Source organism: Rana temporaria, chromosome 9 (assembly GCF_905171775.1).
Source record: "Rana temporaria chromosome 9, aRanTem1.1, whole genome shotgun sequence".
Classification (NCBI taxonomy): domain Eukaryota; kingdom Metazoa; phylum Chordata; class Amphibia; order Anura; family Ranidae; genus Rana; species Rana temporaria.
Genome location: NC_053497.1, coordinates 66,690,454 through 66,711,588, shown reverse-complemented (window position 1 = coordinate 66,711,588; position 21,135 = coordinate 66,690,454). Strand labels below are relative to the sequence as shown.

The 21,135-nt window shown below is 41.8% G+C and overlaps 1 protein-coding gene across 16 annotated transcripts in view; it reads left to right on the top strand.

Annotated features, from left to right (window-relative positions):
• The window catches only part of LOC120913619 (muscleblind-like protein 3), a 201,996-nt gene that overhangs the window by 74,212 nt on the left and 106,649 nt on the right, over positions 1-21,135 (top strand). The window contains exon 1 of one of the 16 annotated variants that reach the window (XM_040323706.1): positions 11,304-12,065. The exons of the other annotated variants lie outside the window; for them this stretch is intronic. The gene's annotated coding sequence lies outside the window, so the exon portion shown is untranslated. Of the gene's footprint in view, positions 1-11,303; positions 12,066-21,135 lie in introns of those variants that run through there. 16 annotated transcript variants of the gene reach the window in all.

Sequence of the window (21,135 nt, the reverse complement as noted above, 5' to 3'; positions counted from 1 at the left end):
TGAACATAAAAAAAAAAAAAGAAGACCTTTGATGATCTTGGTGACCTGGTCACAGAAACCCCAAATTTTGGGGGTATGTAGCCTAAGTCCTACCACAACACTGGCGCTCCTATGGTTCCAGAGATACAAGGCTCCTTGTGCAGCCTGTCAGAAGCTACATACAGAGTGCCCAGTTTAAATGCCCACTTTGCAGCAGACTAATGCCCCATACACACGATCATTTTTCAGCATGAAAAAAACGTTTTTCAAAAACGTAGTTTAAAATGATTGTGTGTGGGCTACACATAATTTTTCAGGTTGTGAAAAATGATCGTGTGTGGGCTAAAACGACGAAAAAAAACGGTGCATGCTCAGAAGCAAGTTATGAGACGGGAGCGCTCGTTCTGGTAAAACTACCGTTCATAATGGAGTAAGCACATTCATCACGCTGTAACAGACAAAAAAGCGCAAATCGTCTTTTACTAAAACGGAATCCGCTAAAGCAGCCCAAAGGCGAATGGAACTTCCCCTTTAAAGTGCCGTTGTACGTGTTGTACGTCACCGCGCTTTGCTAGATCATTTTTTAAAAACGATGGTGTGTGGTCTACGTTGTTTTAATGATGAAGTTGGAAAAACTTCGTTTTTTAAACATGCTGAAAAACGTTTTTTTTTTCATGCTGAAAAATTATCGTGTGTACGCGAAATGAGCTGTTACATAGTTAGTCAGGTTGAAAAAAGACACAAGTCCATCCAGTTCAACCACAAAAAATAAACAAACAAAATAGAAAACACAGTACAATCCTATACACCCAACTCCATACCCACAGTTGATCCAGAGGAAGGCAAAAAACCCCAGCAGAGCATGATCCAATTTGCTACAGCAGGGGAACAAATTCCTTCCTGATCCCCCGAGAGGCAATCAGATTTACTCTGGATCAACTTTACCTACAAATCTTAGTACTCAGTTATATTCTGTACATTTAGGAAAGAATCCAGGCCTTTCTTAAAGCAATCTACTGAGCTGGCCAGAACCACCTCTGGAGGGAGTCTGTTCCACATTTTCACAGCTCTTACTGTGAAAAAACCTTTCTGTATTTGGAGGTGAAATCTCTTTTCCTCTAGACGTAAAGAGTGCCCCCTTGTCCTCAGTGTTGACCGTAAAGTGAATAACTCAACACCAAGTTCACTGTATGGACCTCTTGAGATCACAGTGCCTCCTCTCACTTCTTGTCAGAAGCACTGAGCTCAATAAACAGCTTGGAGTCTTGGACCAATGTAAAGTACCATTGGTCCCAGCTGTCCAATAAAAATGCTGCAGTGGAGGCACACCCCTCACTGCAGTGTCATAGAAGGGCATGTGTCTAAAAGACAATTCCTTCCTTTCCAGCCCAGCCCTCCTAACTACAAGGAAAAAACATGGGTTTATGGGTATAAGATTTACCCACAATCCCATGTTTTTCTCACACAGTTAGGAGGGAGAAACTGATTCTGTTGAAAAGGTACTGTTTTATTCAAGCAAAATCATATATTTATATGCTATATGTTATAACATAATAATTTATTATTTATCCATTTACTGTAAAATTACCGGTTGGGAGGTATAACTTCAAACTTCAGTAATTTGTCCGTTAAGCCACCTGCTTGAGTACAGATTTTGAAAATGTACAAAGCTTAATGGTTGGACCTCCTATCTTGCAGCCCCCAGTTGGCATCACAGCTAGGACAGTATCTATATGGAGTTTGCATGTTCTCTCTGTGATAGCGTAGGTAAGTACTGATGTAAATTTGACAGTATGTAAAAGTGCTTTGTAAATTGTTGGTGCTCTGAATGGGTTTATAAGTAGGTTCCCCCACTGTAAATTCTAAATTAAAAAAAGATTGTACAGAGATTGCACAATCAAATTGTAATGCGTGTGACCAACTTTTTATAGGACAAACTGAGCAACTGCTACTTCCCTCTATAATATATTTACATAATCTCCTTGTCACCCTTTATTACAAGCGGAGTTCCATCCAAAAGTGCTTGTCCCTTAAATGCCAAATTTGGCATGTCATTTTTTTTGGGGGGGTACCTAGGTACAATCTAGTACCTAGGTTTGACAGGCATTTCCTGTCCCACTTCCTCCTCCTGCCGCCTAGGCGACTCTGCCTCTCCCCCTCCCTCTCTGCAATCTTCTGGGACACGTCACAGATCCCAGAAGATTGCCTGGCCACTAAGAGAGCGCAGTGTGCACCCGGCTGTGAAGTTGCAAGCTGTCACAGCCGGGTGCCCACGCTCGCAATGACGGCGCCGCTGAGAGGAGGGGGAGAGAAACGAGGCTTCAGGTGACCACATCGCTGGACTGTGGGGCAGGTAAGTGTCTGTCTGTTAAAAGTCAGCAGCTACACATTTTGTAGCTGCTGACTTTTAATAAGCTTGCAAACGTGTGGAACTCTGTAATGCCCTGTATACACGATCGGTTCATCCGATGAAAACGGTCTGATGGATTTTTTCATCAGATATCCGATGAAGCTGACTTTCATCAGTCTTGCCTACACACCATCAGTTAAAAAAACGATTGTGTCAGAACGCAGTAACGTAAAACACAACAACGTGCTGAGAAAAATTAAGTTCAATGCTTCCAAGCATGCGTCGACTTGATTCTGAGCATGCGTGGATTTTTAACCGATGGACGTGCCCACAGTCGATCGTTTTTTTTTTTCCTATCAGATCATTTTAAAACAAGTTCCTAGTTTTTTCTCCGATGGAGAAAAAACCGATAGGGCCCACACACGATCGGTTCGTCTGATGAAAACTGTCCATCAGATCGTTTTCATCAGACGAACCGATCGTGTGTACGCGGCATAAGTTGTAGTAAAGGATCAAGAAAACCATTAGTTGTACATTTGACATCTAAATGAAAGATGAAGCAGGAAATTCTAGAATAACCTCTGAAATACATTCATTAGACTTGCAAAACTATCATGTTCTTCTTAGTTGCCCTCAGGTAGGGGAGGGACAGATGAGCAATCGGTGTAACATAAAGAAGTCCAATTACGATTGTCTCTTTGCAAAGTGTTTTCATTTCATTGAACTTTGTAGCTGTGCGATGATATTTTAAAGTCTTTACTGTGACTTTGGTCCACAAAGTACGTTCTTTTTTGTTACCTAGGGGACCACTAGAGTTCAGATTGGTCACTACAGGCTACAATTAGATTTTTGTGCTCATTCTTAGTCCAGTTTTTATGAATCAGCCCCGGGGTTGGCACATCATGTACCTTCTGTCACTTGGCAACTCTTCACTTCTTTGTACTTCTTAATGTCCACATGCCCAATAGCACTGTTAACCAAAGATTATATTAGTTTCTTTTTATATCTGAAAAGCTTGAATCTGAGTGCTGCACATCTATTAAAGGGCACCCGTCACCCATTTCTATAATTTACCACTACTTGTTCAATTTTAATTTCAGCTGTGCAAAGAGTGTGGGAAGGCAATATATAAAAGGTGTTTTGACATTCAGGGCAGACAGATATTAGGGGCCAGATTCAGGTAGAATCGGCGCATCTCTGTGGCGGTGTAACGTATTACATTTACGTTACACCGCCGCAAGTTTTATGGGCAAGTGCTTGATTCACAAAGCACTTGCCTGTAAAGTTGCGACAGCGTAGCGTAAATCCGCCCGGCGCAAGCCCGCCTAATTCAAATGATCCGGGTAGGGGGCGTGGATCATTTAAATTAGGTGCGTTCCCGCGCCGATCGTACTGCGCATGCGCCGTCCCTAAAATTTCCCGACGTGCATTGCTCCAAAGTACGCCGCAAGGATGTATTGGTTTCGACGTTAACGTAAATGGCGTCCAGCGCCATTCACGGACGACTTACGCAAACAACGTAAAATTTTAAATTTCGACGCGGGAACGACGGCAATACTTAACATTGGCTACGCCACCTAGGGGGCAGCTTTATCTTTACGCCGCATATCTCTTACGGAAACGGCGTAAATTTACTGCGACGGGCAAGCGTACGTTCGTGAATCGGTGTAACGACTCATTTGCATATTCTACGCCGACCGCAATGGGATCGCCACCTAGCGGCCGGCCTAGAATTGCAGCCTAAGATCCGACGGTGTAAGTCACTTACACCTGTCGGATCTTAGGGAGATCTATGCGTAACCTGATTCTATGAATCAGGCGCATAGATCCGACCGGCAGGAGATACGCCGTCGTATCTTCTTTATGAATCTGGCCCTAGATGTTCACAAATAAGACTGAGCTGCAGGGTTCAAACTTGATTTTCATAACGCACCAGTTGATGAAAGCCAATATTAAAATAGAACTTAAAGCAATTTTTTTTTGCCATTTGTGCCACTTTGAGTCTCGTAACCAAAACAGGAAGTGAGAGGATACCTCTAAAGTGAAAGACTCCCTGGTTGTCATCAGGGTCACCAGAATTAGTATCTCCATTGGAAGATTTTCCCTATATTACGGTTTTGATTAAAACCCTAAATTTGGAATCTTCTTTCATTCTTTCGATAAGGGTAAATATGACAAAAAGAGAGGGTGAATTTCCCTAAAGGGGGCACACACAGCAACATAAACCTGACAAGTGTTCTAATCCCTCTCCAATCTGTCCAAAAGTAAAAAAAAATTAAAAATACTTTTTAAAGTAGATATATAGGCAAAACTTTTTTTTTTTTTTTACATTTCTGTGTTCCATTGGGGAGACGTCCTTTAATTTCCTAAACCATAGCCAGACAGAAAGAGAGAGGAAATCCCTGCAAATAGAGAATTCCTTGAGAACCCCCAGAACTAGTGTCCCCATTGGAAGATTTCCCGTCCCTATTAATTTTCTGGGGCCAACCCAAAACTTGGGATTTTCTTTTACTTCACTTTCAATGATCATAGTAAACAGGACAAATAGAGAGGGTGAGTTTTCCTAATGGGATACAGACCACAATAGAAAAAACTATAGGTGGTCAGTAGAACTTCACGATTCTGGCTAAAATGAGAATCACGATTTTTTTGCTTAGAAGATAGATCACGATTCTTGCGGAGTAACATCATCTTTCACATTAAAACAAAAAAATTGGGCTAACTTTACTGTTTCGTTTATTTTTATTTTTTTATTAATTAAAGTGTATTTTTTCCCGAAAAATTACATTTGAAAGACTGCTGGGCAAATACAGCATGACATAAAATATTGCAGCAATTGCCATTATATTCTCAAAGGTCTCTGCTAAATTATATATAATGTTTGGGGGTTCCAAGTAATTTTCTAGCAAAATATATTGATTTTAACTTAAACAAATATCAGAAAAAGATGTGGACTTTTAAGTGGTTAAACTTCCTGCATTTACACACAGAAGTTTGCTCCTAAGAAAGAAGTTTGTTACAATGTTTCATGTTGTTACAAACTTGGCAGACTGCCATATTTTTTCTTTACGCACACAAGCACAGAAGTTTATCCCTTTGATCTAAGAAGGAAGCATTAGTTACAATGTTTCCTGTTAATGATATTTTCTTCTGACAGCGGAGTGAGCAGATAAAGTCTCTCCACTTGTTATATGAAAGAATTGGAGATCATCAGGGGGGTTGAATCCAGATCATGATTTTTTAACGATTAATTGTGCAGCTCTAGTGGTTAGACTAAATGGGAGCCACTCAGCCTGAAAAATCTGGACCAACAGGAGAAAAGATGGAGCATCAGATCAACTCAGAAGTCTATTTATTTTTGACAATAGGGTGACTGTAAATAATACGGTGACCCTATTGTTAAGAATAAAGAAAGATTGATTGACTTTTGAGCTGATTATCTGATGCTCCATCTTTTTTCACATTCAGAATGGAGGAAGGGATCTGCTAATAGGAGTATGCCCACCTGGTAATGGAGTTTCATGCCTCATTTGCCAATTGGTCACTTGTGGTGATATTACATTTCTATTCTATTGATGCGTGTAAGATTAATAATAAAAAAGTAGATCTTAGGTGTATTTGCTGCAAGTTACCCACAGTAGTATGTGCCATATCCACATGCGTGAGAGCACATGTAATTCCAAACTGCGATTGGAGGATCTCTGTTATTCACAAAAGTTAACGTCCACAACTAGATCTGTGGTAAAGTGCCTTGTTTTCCTTAAAGCGGGGGTTCACCTGAATTTTTTTTTTTTAACATTAGATTGAGGCTAATTGTGGGAAGCACAATCTGGTGTTTTTTTTAAAATCAATGCAGTACTTACCGTTTTAGAGATAGATGTTCTCTGCCGCTTCCGGGTATGGTCTTCGGGACTGGGCGTTCCTATTTGATTGACAGCCTTCCGACCATCGCATACAGCGCGTCACAAGTTGCCGAAAGAAGCCGAACGTCGGTGCGGCTCTATACCGCGCCTGCGCACCGACGTTCGGCTACTTTTGGCAACTCGTGACGCATTGAGTACTGCATTGATTTAAAAACAAACACCCGATTGTGCTTCCCACAATTAGCCTCAATCTAATGTTAAAAATTTGTTTTTCGGGTGAACCCCCGCATTAAGGCGGCCATACACGGTTCGAATTTCGAAAGAATTTTCTTTTGAAAATAGTATCAAATAATTTTCGTACAAATTTCGCACCGTTAGTGGGCTGCAGCAACAGCTGATTTTTGTCCGGGAAACAAATTTGAGAAATCCGACATGTTGGAAATTTTTTGAAAAACTAGCGATTTTCTGATCAATGATGGAAGAATCGTGCGAGAAATGTAATAGAAAAAAAACGTGCATGTGCAAGAAAAGAATATTCCCGGAGAGAAACGAATATTCCCGGCAACATGAAGGTTTGGTCGGCCGAATTTCGAAAATCAATGGTGGCATCATCGGATCACAAAAAAAAAAGAACTTTTTGATTTTGAAAAGAAAATTTGTTCGAAATTCAACCGTGTATGGCCTGCTTTAGTCTAAAACTGTTCACCAACTCGGATAGAGCAAAGGGAGTATCTGTTGAGCACATTGGCAAAGAAGCCTGTATGATACCTATAAGCTTAGACATCATCCTATGGTTAAATCCTTTCCTAACATCCAGCTGGTCTGTTCAGGATGACATTAGTTGAATTTTAGGTTTTAGCTCTTTTTGTCTCTTGATAGCCATATGTAATGTGATTATTATAATTGGCCGCCTCTGTGCTCTGTAAGAAGCTAGTACAGGTGACATGGTGCGGTACTTGAAGATATATTGTGTAGAATCCGAACGCAGATGATATCAGCATGGTAGGGAAATTAATGGAATGAATTGAGGATTTAGCATGGCTTATCTTCAAAGAAAAACACTTTTATTTTAGAGATTCCCTAAGAACACTTTTTATTTTGCGGTACTTAAAGTGGGCTATCTGTCATGCATGATCAAGACATTTTTCTGTCATTCTTTTCTACATCCTTAAGGCCCCGTACACACGTACACTCGTCGAGTTTTGGGATGAAGCCGCCGAGGAGCTCGGCGGGCCGCCTTCTCCCATAGAACAACGAGAAAATAGAGAACATGTTCTCTATTTTCTCGTCGAGCTCCTCGGCGGCTCCATCGATCCAAAACTGTACAGACGACAGAGTTTCTCGGCAGAATCCGGGTTTTGACCGAGTTCCTCGGTGAATTCTGCCGAGAAACTCTGTCGTGTGTACGGGGCCTAACTCTTTACAAATAGGCGTTCAAATTACTTTTTAATTAAAGCGGAGGTTCACCCAAATAGCATCTATATCAGACTAAATTCGTTTATACTTCTAACATGTACAATTGGCATTTTTTATTTTTTTTAGGCTGCACATACCTTATAATCTATATTTGCAATCCGGCTTCCGGGTACTTCTCCCGCCGAAGTAGGCATTTCCAAGCTGAGCCGCAATGTAATCTGGGAGTTCGCCCAGATGATTGATGTCTATCAGAAAATGTTCCCCCCCGGCGGACAAGGCCCCGCCCCCCGTATTGCGTAGTTGCGTCACGAGTGTCAGAGTTTCCGAAAGAACCTGAACATGCAGAGCTGCGAGTCAGCTCTACACCGCAGCTCTGCATGTTCGCGTTCTTTCGGAAACTCTGTGACACTCGTGACGCAACTACGCAATACGGGGGGCGGGTCCTTGTCCGCCGGGAGGAAAATTTTCTGATAGACATCAATCATCTGGGCGAACTCCCAGATTACATTGCGGCTCAGCTTGGAAACGCCTACTTCCGCGGGAGAAGTACCCGGAAGCCGGATTGCAAATATAGATTATAAGGTATGTGCAGCCTAAAAAAAAATGCCAATTGTACATGTTAGAAGTATAAAGAATTTAGTCTGATATAGATGTTATTTGGGTGAACCTCCGCTTTAAAGAAAAATATTAACCATTTGAATTTTTTTTTTTTTTTACTTTTAAAGGCGAAGTTCAACTTTTGCATACAGGATTACAAATTTAATAGTAAATATAAGCCCTGCCTAATGTCTTTTCTGCCCAAGCCATCCCAATGTGCTTATCTCTCCCTTACCTTGTCCGTGGCAGCTTTGAATTTACACCCGTCTGTTCCAAATGTTAAAAAATGCATTCTGAGGCTATCACTTCCTGTAGCCTGACAATAGAGGAAACTTCATATCCCATCATGCGCTGCATTACTGCATCACGGACTAGGACATGTTTACCACTATGGACCACACCTCCCTCATACCTATACCACCTGTTTTGTTTCCACCAACTTTGCTACTTTTTTCTTTAAGGTGGCCATACTGTACAGTCCGATTGTACAATTTCCTTTAGATCTACCATCAGCTATGTATTGCAAAGGCCTGCCTGATTTCAATGGTTGTTCAGATGGGTTCCCCTATTACATATTTTTTGTAAAACTAAAGAAAATTGTACAGAGATTGTACAATCAGATTGCATAGTGTATGGCCAGCTTTATACAAGTACATGGGAGGGAGAGAGTGGAGTTATTCTGTTAATGTACTAATTTCACTTTCAGGCCTCTATTCACATCTAGTGTAACGGGAGCACATATTTTTGGCATGTTTTTCCCATACAAATGGATTTCAATGGGCTGCCCTTTGTGCAACAAGTCTGGCAAAGTAGCTCATGGGACATTTTGGTTTGTTTCGTTTTGGTGATTTTGTCACACATTTTTGCATGTGGCAAAATGCATGATTGTTTCTCTGTTTGGAGTGTCGTTAACAATCAATAGCACCAAAAGTGAACCTAGTTCTTTTTTTTAAAGGTAAATTTTTATTTTGAAATTTTTGTACATACAAAACAGACAATACAAGAAACACACATCCTAGGCGAACATCGCCCGGTACATCATTTTACAAAACTTTGGTAGCTGGTACACATTGAGCATTTTCATAAAAACACACAGAGAAAGGTGGGAGAAAAACAACAGAATCGTTAATTTACTCACTTAGATCTATTCAACGGGCAGAGGTATCAGTCAAAGTTCAAGGAGCAGGAGGTATGGTGCTCTCGGAATCAACCCAAGAGCCCCAGACCTTCAAGAATTTTTTTGGACACCCTCTGGCCTCATATGTCACCTTATACAGCGGTATAGCACGATTGATGGTGGTGAGCCAAAAGGTAATGGTAGGTAAGGATGGAGACTTCCAGTGGAAGGTTATAGACTTCTTAGCATAGAACAGTACTATCCGCAGGAAGGTTTGCATATTCTTAGATATAGTCTCGTCATCAATGTGGCCCAGTAAACACCTCAGAGGATTACATATATTGGGTATCTCAGTCAGCGAGCTAATGAAGGCCGTGACCTCCGACCAGAACTTCCTAATCGGAGCACACTCCCACATCATATGAAAGAACGTGCCATCGGCCGCGCCGCATCGGGAGCATAGCGCTGAGGGGATTCTGCTGAGTTTGAACAGTAAGCATGGTGTGAAGTAGGATCTATATAACAGTTTGGTCTGTATTACCTTGTCACGGGACGAAATGACAGAGGGGACCTGGAGGGGCAATACCTCCTGCCAGATCTCCTCCGTCAGCTCAGGGATGTCGGCTCTCCAGCTAGCAGCCGCTTTGCTCAGCCTTTGAGTCGTAGTGTGCAGGAGAGACCCATAATATGTGGAGACTAACTTGGTGTGCGAGGGGTCAGTTAGTAGTCGCTCCAGCCGAGAAAGCTGGACGACTATGTTACGAAGGCCAAACTGCGTTGCTGCAGTGTGGCGTATCTGTAGGTAAAGGAAGTAAGCCGTGCGTGGCAGATTATAGTCTCTACGAAATTCCTCAAAAGTACGAAACACATTGCCTGAACCTAGTTCTTTTTAGGTGTATAAAGGTGGCCAAACACTATACAATTTGATTGTACAATCACCTTTAGATTTTCTAAACCTATATGTCAGGAGGACACACCTACTTATTCAATCACTCTGTATCTGCACTAAATAGTTGATGATAGATTTGAAGGAGATTGTACTATCAGATTCTATACTGTATGGTGAGCTTTACAGATTTCGAGGGGCACACTTCTCCTTTTTTTAATACTACAGCTCTGCTCCACATTGGCTGTTATGTGATCGCTCAGCTCCTGCACACTCTGCCAAATAAACAATCTATGCAAGAAGAAGGTAACCTGGTGAACGGAGTGAACCACAACTGCGGTTAGCAAGGATTTCAATGTGCTTCTTTATGTGAGATCTCAGTATTGGGCCCCAGGCGTCACTCCACACAAACAGGAGTTTGGGGGATCTCTACATCATCTCTCTCTCACATAAAGAAAGGCGTTGAGCTACTAAGGATGGGCGCATTACAACATGCGACCAGAGCTTAGTGTTTAAAATTATATTATATACTTTAATATACTTGCTATTTTGTATACATCTCCAGCTAGCTGGAAATTTTGGGGAGCAGCTTTTTTGATTAATTTAATTTATTCACTTAGTCACATTCAAATTATATTTTATTTGGCACGAGATCCTTTTTCCTTTTATACTTTAAAGATTCCAATACACCTCTATATGCAAGTGATTATCAGTAAGGGACCCCAGGCATCACTCCACACAAACAGGAGTTTGAGGGTCCCCTACATCATAACACTTAAACATATAGGGAGTTATTTGGCCACTAAGGGAGTTGGTATGAAATACCATCAACCCTTAGCATAGAAAAGTTAGCGAACATGTTCAACAAATTAGGACAAGGCCTATAAGCGATTAGCACTCATGTCAAGCACGTAGTAAATAGGAGTTGTAGTGACAACTAATAGTTGCGTATGAGAGGCAATGTAGCTCAGGTAATTTGAGGGTAGATGTCCCTTTAAGATATTCCTTAGCAAACAGTCTTTTAGCACAACAGTATATCCCAAATAGTATGTTGATAGGAAAAAGGCCTAATAAATAACAACAATTGTATTAGATGGAACATAAGCAGCAGATCTTCCTATGGCACTACAAGTGACACAATAGCTACTTATCCGTTTGCAGACTTTAATGTACAAAGAAGGGATTCTGTGGTGTAAGGTATTCAGCAAGGAAGGCCTCAATGTTGTCCCCAGCAATAGCTCTCTGTTGCAGTAGATATAACAGCACTAAAGTAGTAGTTGCAGGCTGGATCGGTGTTTCAGCATGGGGAGCGATGGCACCAATATGAGTAGCGTAGCCGAGCTATGGCTGACAATAATAGAACGCTGTCTGTGTATCATGTGAATGCCTTTATAGGCAGGAGACAGGTACCAGACAGCTGTTGTGCATTGGAAGTGATTTAAAAAGAAGTGTTGTATACTGTGGCGCACTTCCGCGTTCCACGGTGGAACACATTGGGGCGCCGCGCAATGACGTCATCACGCGGTTGCCGTAATGCGTTCCAGCGCGGAACGCATTACAAGACAGAACGGGTGCGAGGAGCGCCTGTTACAGTATTCAGGGAGAATGGTGTTTAATGTCTTCATTGGAAAAGCATGTAACTACTGAGGTGGACAGGAGCAATCTCCTGGAGGGGAAGGGCAGATGCAGGGTGTGTGTTAATGAGGTCAGCTGGTGAACTACTTCCTGTGTCTTAACAGTTTTTTAACCCAAGAAAAGGGTAGCAGGAAGTAATGGAGTTTTTTTTATAGGAGACACTGGAGGCTGAGGGAAATCCTGCTCTAGAATATGGAGAAAGCTTTCTTTTCCGCAGCAGAGGTACATTAATGGTACATATAGAAATTGGGATTTCAGAAAAAAAAGAAAGGTTAACGTGGCCTCTAAAGGAAACCTGAACTAAAAGAATTCTATAAGTTGCTAATGTATCTGATGTTTTAAAAATGTTAGCTGCATGGCTGATCTACATTGATGGTTTCAGTTCATTTTGAGTCATGGACCTAGAACAAGTAGTCTGAATTTTCTCTGGGCCTATCCATAGGCTCTATGCTTATTCCAGGCTGGTAATTTACTGTAATGCAATAAAGCCAGAGACAGATAGGAAACCAAACCAGCAATCTCAAGAGAAGACAAATGTCAGCCATCTTTTTTTCTTTCAGTGCAGATTTATTCTAATCCAGGGTGACACTGATGTCAGAGCATAAACTGTTTACTTTCGTGCTCTCCCTGTAACTGAAACTCTCTAGGGCCCCAGGCTGTAAGATCTCGGTTTGTGATCATGAACAAGTTTAGTGGTTGGAAGTGCTTGTCATTACCTCTAGCATAGCCCCAAGCTTTGCCTTTGAGACATAAAGGTCCATATAGTTCACAGTAGTTGTGGATGGAGCACATGTATAGCTCCACTGCTGTACAAATCCCTTTGGCAAGTTGGTTTTTGTAGTACAAAGTACTTGCATGGTCTTGTGTATAGTAATGGTTTAGTTGGAATTATCATAGGTCCAGGCCACAGATGACTGTGTCCAATCTTTTCTGGATAGCCACACATCCACACTTTCTTGTAACATTAGTAGATTAATGCTCACTAGAGGATGAATGCGGCTAAGCAGTAAGCAGATACCTCCACTCCAGCCTAAACACTGGAACCATTAGAGTATTTCCACAAGAATGATTGGCTATGATGTGAAGTTCTTTGTTTGATCATTACAAAATTGGAAAGATCAAGCAAGATGCATCCAATGTCCATGGACAGCTTTGTAGTGAGTAGAATAGTGAAAGTTGATTTCACACTGGATGGAGTACTGACCAAAACAGGTCTTAGCATTGCTATGAAATACAGTAATTCCTTTTTACATGTCTGTAGGAAAAATGTATCATCCAGCAACATTTTCGATACATATGTTCAAGGATACAATTTATCAGAATGGAACCAGCTATTGTCAGAACATATTGGATGGGGCCTCCCCTGAATCTAATCTGTGTTGGGTGTTTGTCAGATCGACATTTGACTGATAATCTTGATGTCTAGAGACTAATGCCGCGTACACACGATCATTTTTCGGCATGAAAAAAAATGACGTTTTTCGGCATGTAGAAAAAACGAAGTTTTTCCAATTTCATCATTAAAACGACGTTGCCCACACACCATAGTTTTTTAAAAATGCTCTACCAAAAAGTGGTGACATACAACACGTACGACAGCACTATAAAGGGGAAGTTCCATGTGGATGACGCCACCCTTGGGGCTGCTTTAGCTGATTCCGTGTTAGTAAAAGACGATTCGCACTTTTCTGTCTGTTACAGCGTGATGAATGTGCTTACTCCATTATGAACGGTAGTTTTACCAGAACGAGCGCTCCCATCTCATAACTAGCTTCTTAGCATGCGCTGGTTTTTAACGTTGTTTTAGCCCACACACGATCATTTTTTGCAACCTGAAAAACAACATCGTTTAAAACGTCGTTAAAAAATGCAGCATGCTCGGAATTTTTTTTTTTTCCGTTTTTCAGAAGCCGAAAAATGATGTGAAGCCCACACACGATCATTTTAAATGAAATTTTTTTTAAAACAACATTTTTTTTTCATGCCGAAAAATGATCGTGTGTACGCGGCATAAGAGTAAAACTTACTTGAATTCTTATACAGCTCGTGATTTTTGTCCCTGTGTGAGCAAATCATGATAAATGTCTCCATACAGAGGGGGAATTAACTTCAATACCTTCCAACAAGATTCAGATGCAATATCAGCTGCTCATGATCATCTTTTTTATCTGCTGCCAAATGCAAGATTTGAAGATATTTTTGCCTTTATATAAAAAGCAAGGAAATTAATTGAGACACAATGGCGTATCCATATGGATTCCTTTTACATTTTTTATTTAAAACAACTTTCAAAGAGATACATCAGTAAATAAACTTTTATTTCAAACTATGTAGTGTTCAAAGCTGAACTCCAGATTGGTATAAAAAAGAAAAGTTAAACAATTCCCCTTTAACTTTTGTTTTCCTTAAGAACACTGCTAGTATAAGTCCCTGAAATTTCTATGTATTTTATCTTCTCTTTATACCTTAGGTTGCAGGACAGATAAAGTGGGCTGCAGCTGTGAGCCAATCAGGCCCCGTACACACAAGGGGATCTCCACTGGAAACGGTCCGCCGGACCGTTTCCAGCGGAGATTCCTCCTCCGGATTTTGATCCGATGGCTTGTACACACCATCGGATCAAAATCCGTGCAGAATACATCCGCGGTGACGTGTCGTGCCGTCGCCGCGATGATGACGCGGCGACGTGCGCGACGCTGGAAGGTAAGTACTTCCACGCATGTGTCGAATCATTACGACGCATGCGAGGGAGGGGAGCTGGAAACGATTCAAGCGGATAGATTTCTTAGCATGCTAAGAAATTTCTATCCGCTTGAAATCGATCGGCCCGACAAATCTCTGCGGATAAATATCCGCTAGGTCGTACAGACGACCATATTTGTCCGCTGGAACTGATCCACGGATCAATCCCAGCGGATAGATCCGGTCGTGTGTACGGGGCCTCAGACTCTATGCACAATAATGGAAGGCTGTGTACTGTAGGAGTACAAACTTGCATACGGTGGGGGGTTCGATCATTGGCTTACTTGTTTGCATCTTGCTTAACGAAAAAATATTTAGCGTGCCTTGAGATAAACAATCATTTTTTTATAAAGTCTTTCATACTTGCAACTGCCTTCGGACTAGTGGTGGGTATGTGGCTGGATGAGGGCAGACTCCGACATGGTTGAGTTTCTTTCCTTTTCTTCCTTTCTCTCCCTATATTCCTCCTCCTTTCCCAGTTCCTGGCTATTCCCCTACTTCACTTCTTCCTTTCTCTTAAACCTAACTGAACTTCTAATGATGATAAAGTCATGGATCATGATGCTCACATTTTTATATTTTTGAATGGTTGAGTATGTTAAATTTTTGTATTTTTGCATATAAATTAACCGACCCCATCTATCCAGCAGGGGGATTTGTTTGCAGGAATAGTTGCAGGGTTAGATCCCTCAGTGTATTTGATGCCAGTTATCTTTTCCTGCCTATCTCAGTTTGCAGCATCTTTGCCAGGGATACATCAAGATGCAATAAATAGAAATCACTTTGTATTTAATGATAATTGTCCTAGTTGTAATAGCATATTGTCTCCAAACACCTTTTTAATGTGAGCACTTTTAGATGTACTATGTCTACCCTGTTCAGAGTCCTGATGTTCATTTGCTATTGTTATATAAACCTGTAATATTTTTTTGACAACTGATAAAAATGATTGAAAAGGAAAACGACAGCCTTACTAGCCAGATCAAAAGGAAAAAACAACCCCCCCCCCATTATGGTTTGCCCAGGCACAACTGGCATGCCTGTGATGCTAATGTATGCCAGTGGGCGGGCGGATGAATACTGATGACAATGTGATCCATTGTCAACTGAGAGAGAATTATTGCCCACTACCAGTTGATGGGGCAGAGCTACATCCAGGTTCTGGAAGGATCCTTACAATATTGCTGGGATTCACCCAGCTGCCTTATTGACAGCTGACTCTGCCTTGTAGGATGTGGCCAAGATCTGGAGCCACCACACCCCAACCCCCTTTCCAGCCTGACCCTCCAGTGAGGAGCATTGACTGACAATCGCTATTCTCTACTATGAGCACACCAAGGGATGACTGATTGGTGATCACTCGGCATTCAGCTGCAATGTGACATGAATTATATGTTTGCTCTTTATTAACCCATCCATCCTCATTTAACAGAGGTCACTTTTATATTATACTCCTCCTGCTCTGTCTTTTTATAGCATTCCTATTACCTTGTGCTGTTTTCTTGCCTATGTTGAAAACCTCAATAAAAATTATACTGTTAAAAAGACACCACAAATATACTGTATTACGTGCATAAAACATTACAATGTGATTTTGCTACTTTTAGACCTGTAATAAAATAATAACATGGTAATCCAGTTTTATCCAAGTCCACCCAATTTCAACAAATCAAAAAAAATAATGGAGCAATAACCAGAATAACTTCATATACAGAACCCTATACCCACAGTTGATCCAGAGGAAGGTAAAACCCTTTATAAATTATGGTCCAACTGGCTCCAGCATGGAAGAGAAAAATTCTTCCCGATCATCCCCCAACAGACATTCAGACATTAACTGGATCAACGATGTCCAGTTAGTTCTATGACTTATAAATGTTAATATCCAGCTAAACTCTGTAGGAATACCTTCTCATTTAAAAAGATAATAGAATACTCGCTTAAGTAAAAAAATCTCAGTTGGGCTTTGGGAAAAATGGCTTTAGCAGCATTATTATTATTGTGTGTACTGCATCTTCAGGGGAAGACAAATGGAAAACTGTGATTTTTCCAGTAACAGCTCTGGCTTCAAAGTGATAAATCACTGCAGATATCAGATGTGTCCATTTTGCAGGCTTCCTTGCTGATGCCAGAATGTTCTCTATGTTATCACCCCTGATCTAATGTTACCATTCTCAGATTGCACTATTTAGCTCCCGGTCTTTTTTTCTGAGCTTTTAGTGCTTTTTGTTTTATTCGGTCTTAGTGCCAGCACATTTAACATTGGCCATGTACAAGTCTCTGGCCTGTGCTTGATTGCCATTGATGTGTAGTCTTGAAAGAGATGCATTTACCCAAAACACAAAGCAGATCTCATACTCCAATGTAACAGAAGCTGTGGAGGATGCAGGGAACACAGAGGCAGAATGAGCAACTTGGGTAAACCTGCACAGTATTTAAAGCTCAATTCCAGGCAATGAGCAAAGTCAAGGACTGAACAATAAAGGGGCAACATTATGGCTAAGTGACTGGTGCGTTTAGCTTGGGTTTGGTGGGTAGATGTTTGTGCCATCTCCCTGGGTGTGTAGGTTTATTTAGACAATCTGAAACATGCTGGCAGTTTTTCCCAGGGAAAATGTCATACGTGCATGCACATATTAACACTGGTGTGCATCCGGGAACAGTAGTATGGAGTACAGCCATTTGTTTCTATGGCCAGTTGTAAGTACCACTTGCAGCTCCCCAAGTGGAGAAAATTGCTAGGGTTTTACACAAGAGCAGGGGTTGCCAATCTTGTCAACATGGTATAGTTAATAAGCATTTGCAAGCCAAAAAAAAAATGGTTTCATGAGTTTCATAAGTGAATGATTACAATTTATAGGCCCACTAGATAAGTCTGAAGTTCTGTGTTTCCTATTGTCTCTGGAAAGCACCTAATCCTGAGATTCTGGCGTCTTACCTTATTTTCCAGATCTTGTTGTAACTGGAGCTGGGATATATTGGGGTTAATTTTACTAAATCTGGAGAGTGAAAAATCAGGTGCAGCCCTGTATGGAAACCAATCCACTTCCAGTTATTTGTTTTGTCAAGGCTTAATTGAACAAGCTTAAGGCCCCTTTCAGACTGGGGCGGGAGCTGCGGTGGCGGTATAACGCCGCTAAAAATAGTGGCGCTATACCGCCGGAATTGCCGCGGGTATCAGCCGCTAGCGGTGCGGTATTAACCCCCGCTAGCGGCCGATAAAGAGTTAATATCGCCCGCAATGCGCCTCTATAGAGGCGCATTGCGGGCGGTATTGCCGCGGTTCCCATTGTTTTCAATGGGAAGGAGCGGTGAAGGAGCGGTATACATGCCGCTCCTCTCACCGCTCCAAAGATGCTGCTGACAGGAGATTTTTTTGTCTCCCGCCAGCGCATCGCCTCAGTGTGAAAGCCCTCGGGCTTTCACATTGAGTCTGCAGTGCAGGAGTTTTTCAGGCGGGATAGCAGCGCTATTTTTAGCGCTTTACCGCCTGAAAAACTCCTCAATGTGAAAGGGGCCTAAGTTAAAAGCTGATTGGCTACTATGCACAGCTGCACCAGATTTTGCACTCAGCATGAGATTTTCTTATACCAAGACATGGATATGTTGGGTCAAATCATGAAATTTGGTCTCCAGATGATCTGTACGTTCTTCTATAAGAGCAATTTCACCTCTCAATTCTTGTGCTATTTTCCCAACTGCAGTTGATCTACTGTGTGTAATATTCTGCAACAGCTCATGTCATTTCTTATCTTGTATGACCACTGTTAGATATAGCAATGGGGGGGGGACAAGAAAACAAAACCAGGGATGCAGACCTTGTTAAGAAGTGCTCCATGATGGATAGCAACTGCTTGCGGGGGGAGGCTGAAGTCCAGAGTTTTTGTCACCCAATTTCACACTTGGGCCCCTGTAGGGGAACTTTTAACTCCTGCTGGTGGCCAACAAAGTGGTTAAAAGTGCTGTGTTGCGATGCTTCCAAATCGCTTTTCAGGCACTGGCGATTCATTTCAATGGGCAGGGCATTTTTGAGAGTACTGCATACAGCACTCCTAAACCATCTATCAACTAAGATCTGCTCATGCAACCCAATGATCACAATGTAAGTGAATGAACATGCTTCACGAAAGACGTTTTTATCAGAAGTCTCCCCTTTCGCATCAGAGTTCCCTCTTTCACATTAGAAGCTCCCTCCCTTTTCATCAATGACCCCCTTTCACATCAAAAGCTCCTATCACCTCAGATATGCTGCAGGTTAGGAACATTTTGTAGAAGGCTGTTTGTGGCCCACAGCTTGGAGATCCTTGCACTAGAGTTTAATTCAAGGCCTAAAGGAGCGCTATAAGAAATGTTGTTAATTTTACATGCTGTGGTTTTTTTGTTTTTTTTTATCAAGCTAAAAGAGAGTACATTTTAAAAACTTACTGTATGTGACTGAGAAGGGATAACTTGTAGCATCTAATTAAGTTTGAGCTATTGAATGAATTGCCAGGGTTGAAATGTAGGCAGCAGTACTTGATTGATAAGATTAAAAAAATGCAACCATTCCAAGGTAAATTGTATCCCTTGAAGAATAACTGCTGTGAAGATACATTTTCTATATATAACATGCAGACTAAGCATCTAAGGGGGGTCAAAGCCATGAAACTGTGAGAAGGATTGCGTGACAAAATGGTGCTTGATGTTTTATCTAAGGCTTGCATTTTATACACGATTGAATGATTGACAAGGGGAAGGCCATATAGAACAAAATCAAGGTACAGTTATCCATTAGCACATGTTTGACCAATGTGTACTTTCCTCATGTACATTTCTGAATGTGTCTTCCATTAATGAAGGTTCATTATTTACATTTAATGTCGTGAGCAGAAAGATGGCACCCCACCCACCCACCACCTGCACTGACTTGTTATGAAAGATTCAAACGCAGACATAACTTAGTCTTATTGAACAATGGAGTAACAGCATGGAAGATTAACAAGAATATCATTATGTGGTATATAACCATGCTAACACTGAAATCTAAAAAAAAAAAAATTACTATGGGTTTGGAAGGAGTCACTGCAAGGAAGTAGAGAGAGTTTCAGGATAACCTCTTTTTTAAAGGCTCACGATGGTGAAAAAAAAACTTTAAAGTGGAACTTAACTGTATCTATGCACCACAAGCTGCAAACGCTATTTAATTCATTTTTTTAATATTCAAAGCAAAATCAGCCATTCATCCTTTTCTCCATGCTTTATTTTGTTGAGAAATCACTTTGAAAAACATCTCCTAGCATTTCTAGCCATGACCATTTTCAGTAAGGGCAGATATTTAATGTAGCATTTGTGTCCTGGAATCCATCTGATCTTAGCTCAGGCATGCAAACGGATGTGCTTAGCTGAGAGAGACTCTTCTCCAGATGAAAAAAATGCCCATGAAGTCTCCTGGGATGTATGACCTCATTTTGGCTTAGGCCAGAAACCAGAAAGCAGCCTAACCACTTGCCAACCACGCTATAGCCGAATGACGGCTATGGCGCAGTCATCCAGTTCTGGGAGGGCGTCTACGGACATCCTTTAGAATGGCACCCGTTGTGGCGTGCATCTGGCATGCCCTGTGATCACTGTGTCGTTTGGATACAGCTGATTACAGACCAGGATTAAGCTGGGTTCACACTGATACAACATGACTGTTGTACATCCTACTTTGCCCTGCTACATCTGTCCTACATCGCTCCGACTTCGGCCCTACTCCGTCCTACTTGAATGAACAAGATAAGATTTTGCTCTGACTTTGAGATGGTACGACTTGTCCTTCGACCAATCGAAACAATCCCAGAGTGACATAAATTCCTTTTACTGCTGCTGTAATCACCATGTCAGATGTCACAAGTCAGATGGTTAGGACATGGATCCGACTTTGATCTGACTTCAATGATATTCAAGGGACTGAATTAGGACCAAAGTCAGACCAAAGTAGTGCAGGGAGCATTTTCAAAGTCATCTGTTATAGTTGACATGGTATATAACAGTTATCTGTTAGGCCCCGTACTCACGACCAAACATGTCTGCTGAAACTGGTCCGCAGGCCAGTTTCAGCAGACATGTTTGGTCGTGTGTGGGCGCGAGCGGGCCGAATTCCAGCAAACATTTGCCCGCCGGGCCTTTTCCCAGCAGACAAATATTCCTGGACTTGTTTTAAAACAGTCCGCTGGAATTCTGCCCGCTCGGACATGTACGGTCGTCAGTACATGTCCAGGCGCCCGCCGTCCCTCGCATGCGTCGAATGACTTCGACGCATGCGTGGAAGCATTTTAAAGGCGGGCCACCCACGTCGCCGCGTCATTGTCGCGGCGACACCGCGGACACGCCCCGCGTATTGTTTACGCGCGGACTTCTGTACGATGGTGTGTACAACCATCGTACAGAAGCCCTCTGGCAGACATGTATGGTGAAAACGGTCCGACGGACCGCTTTCACCATACATGTTTGGTCGTGAGTACCCGGCCTTATATACAACATACCATGTGTATGTATTGGCTCCAGTGCTCCGTGTGCCATCCACCTC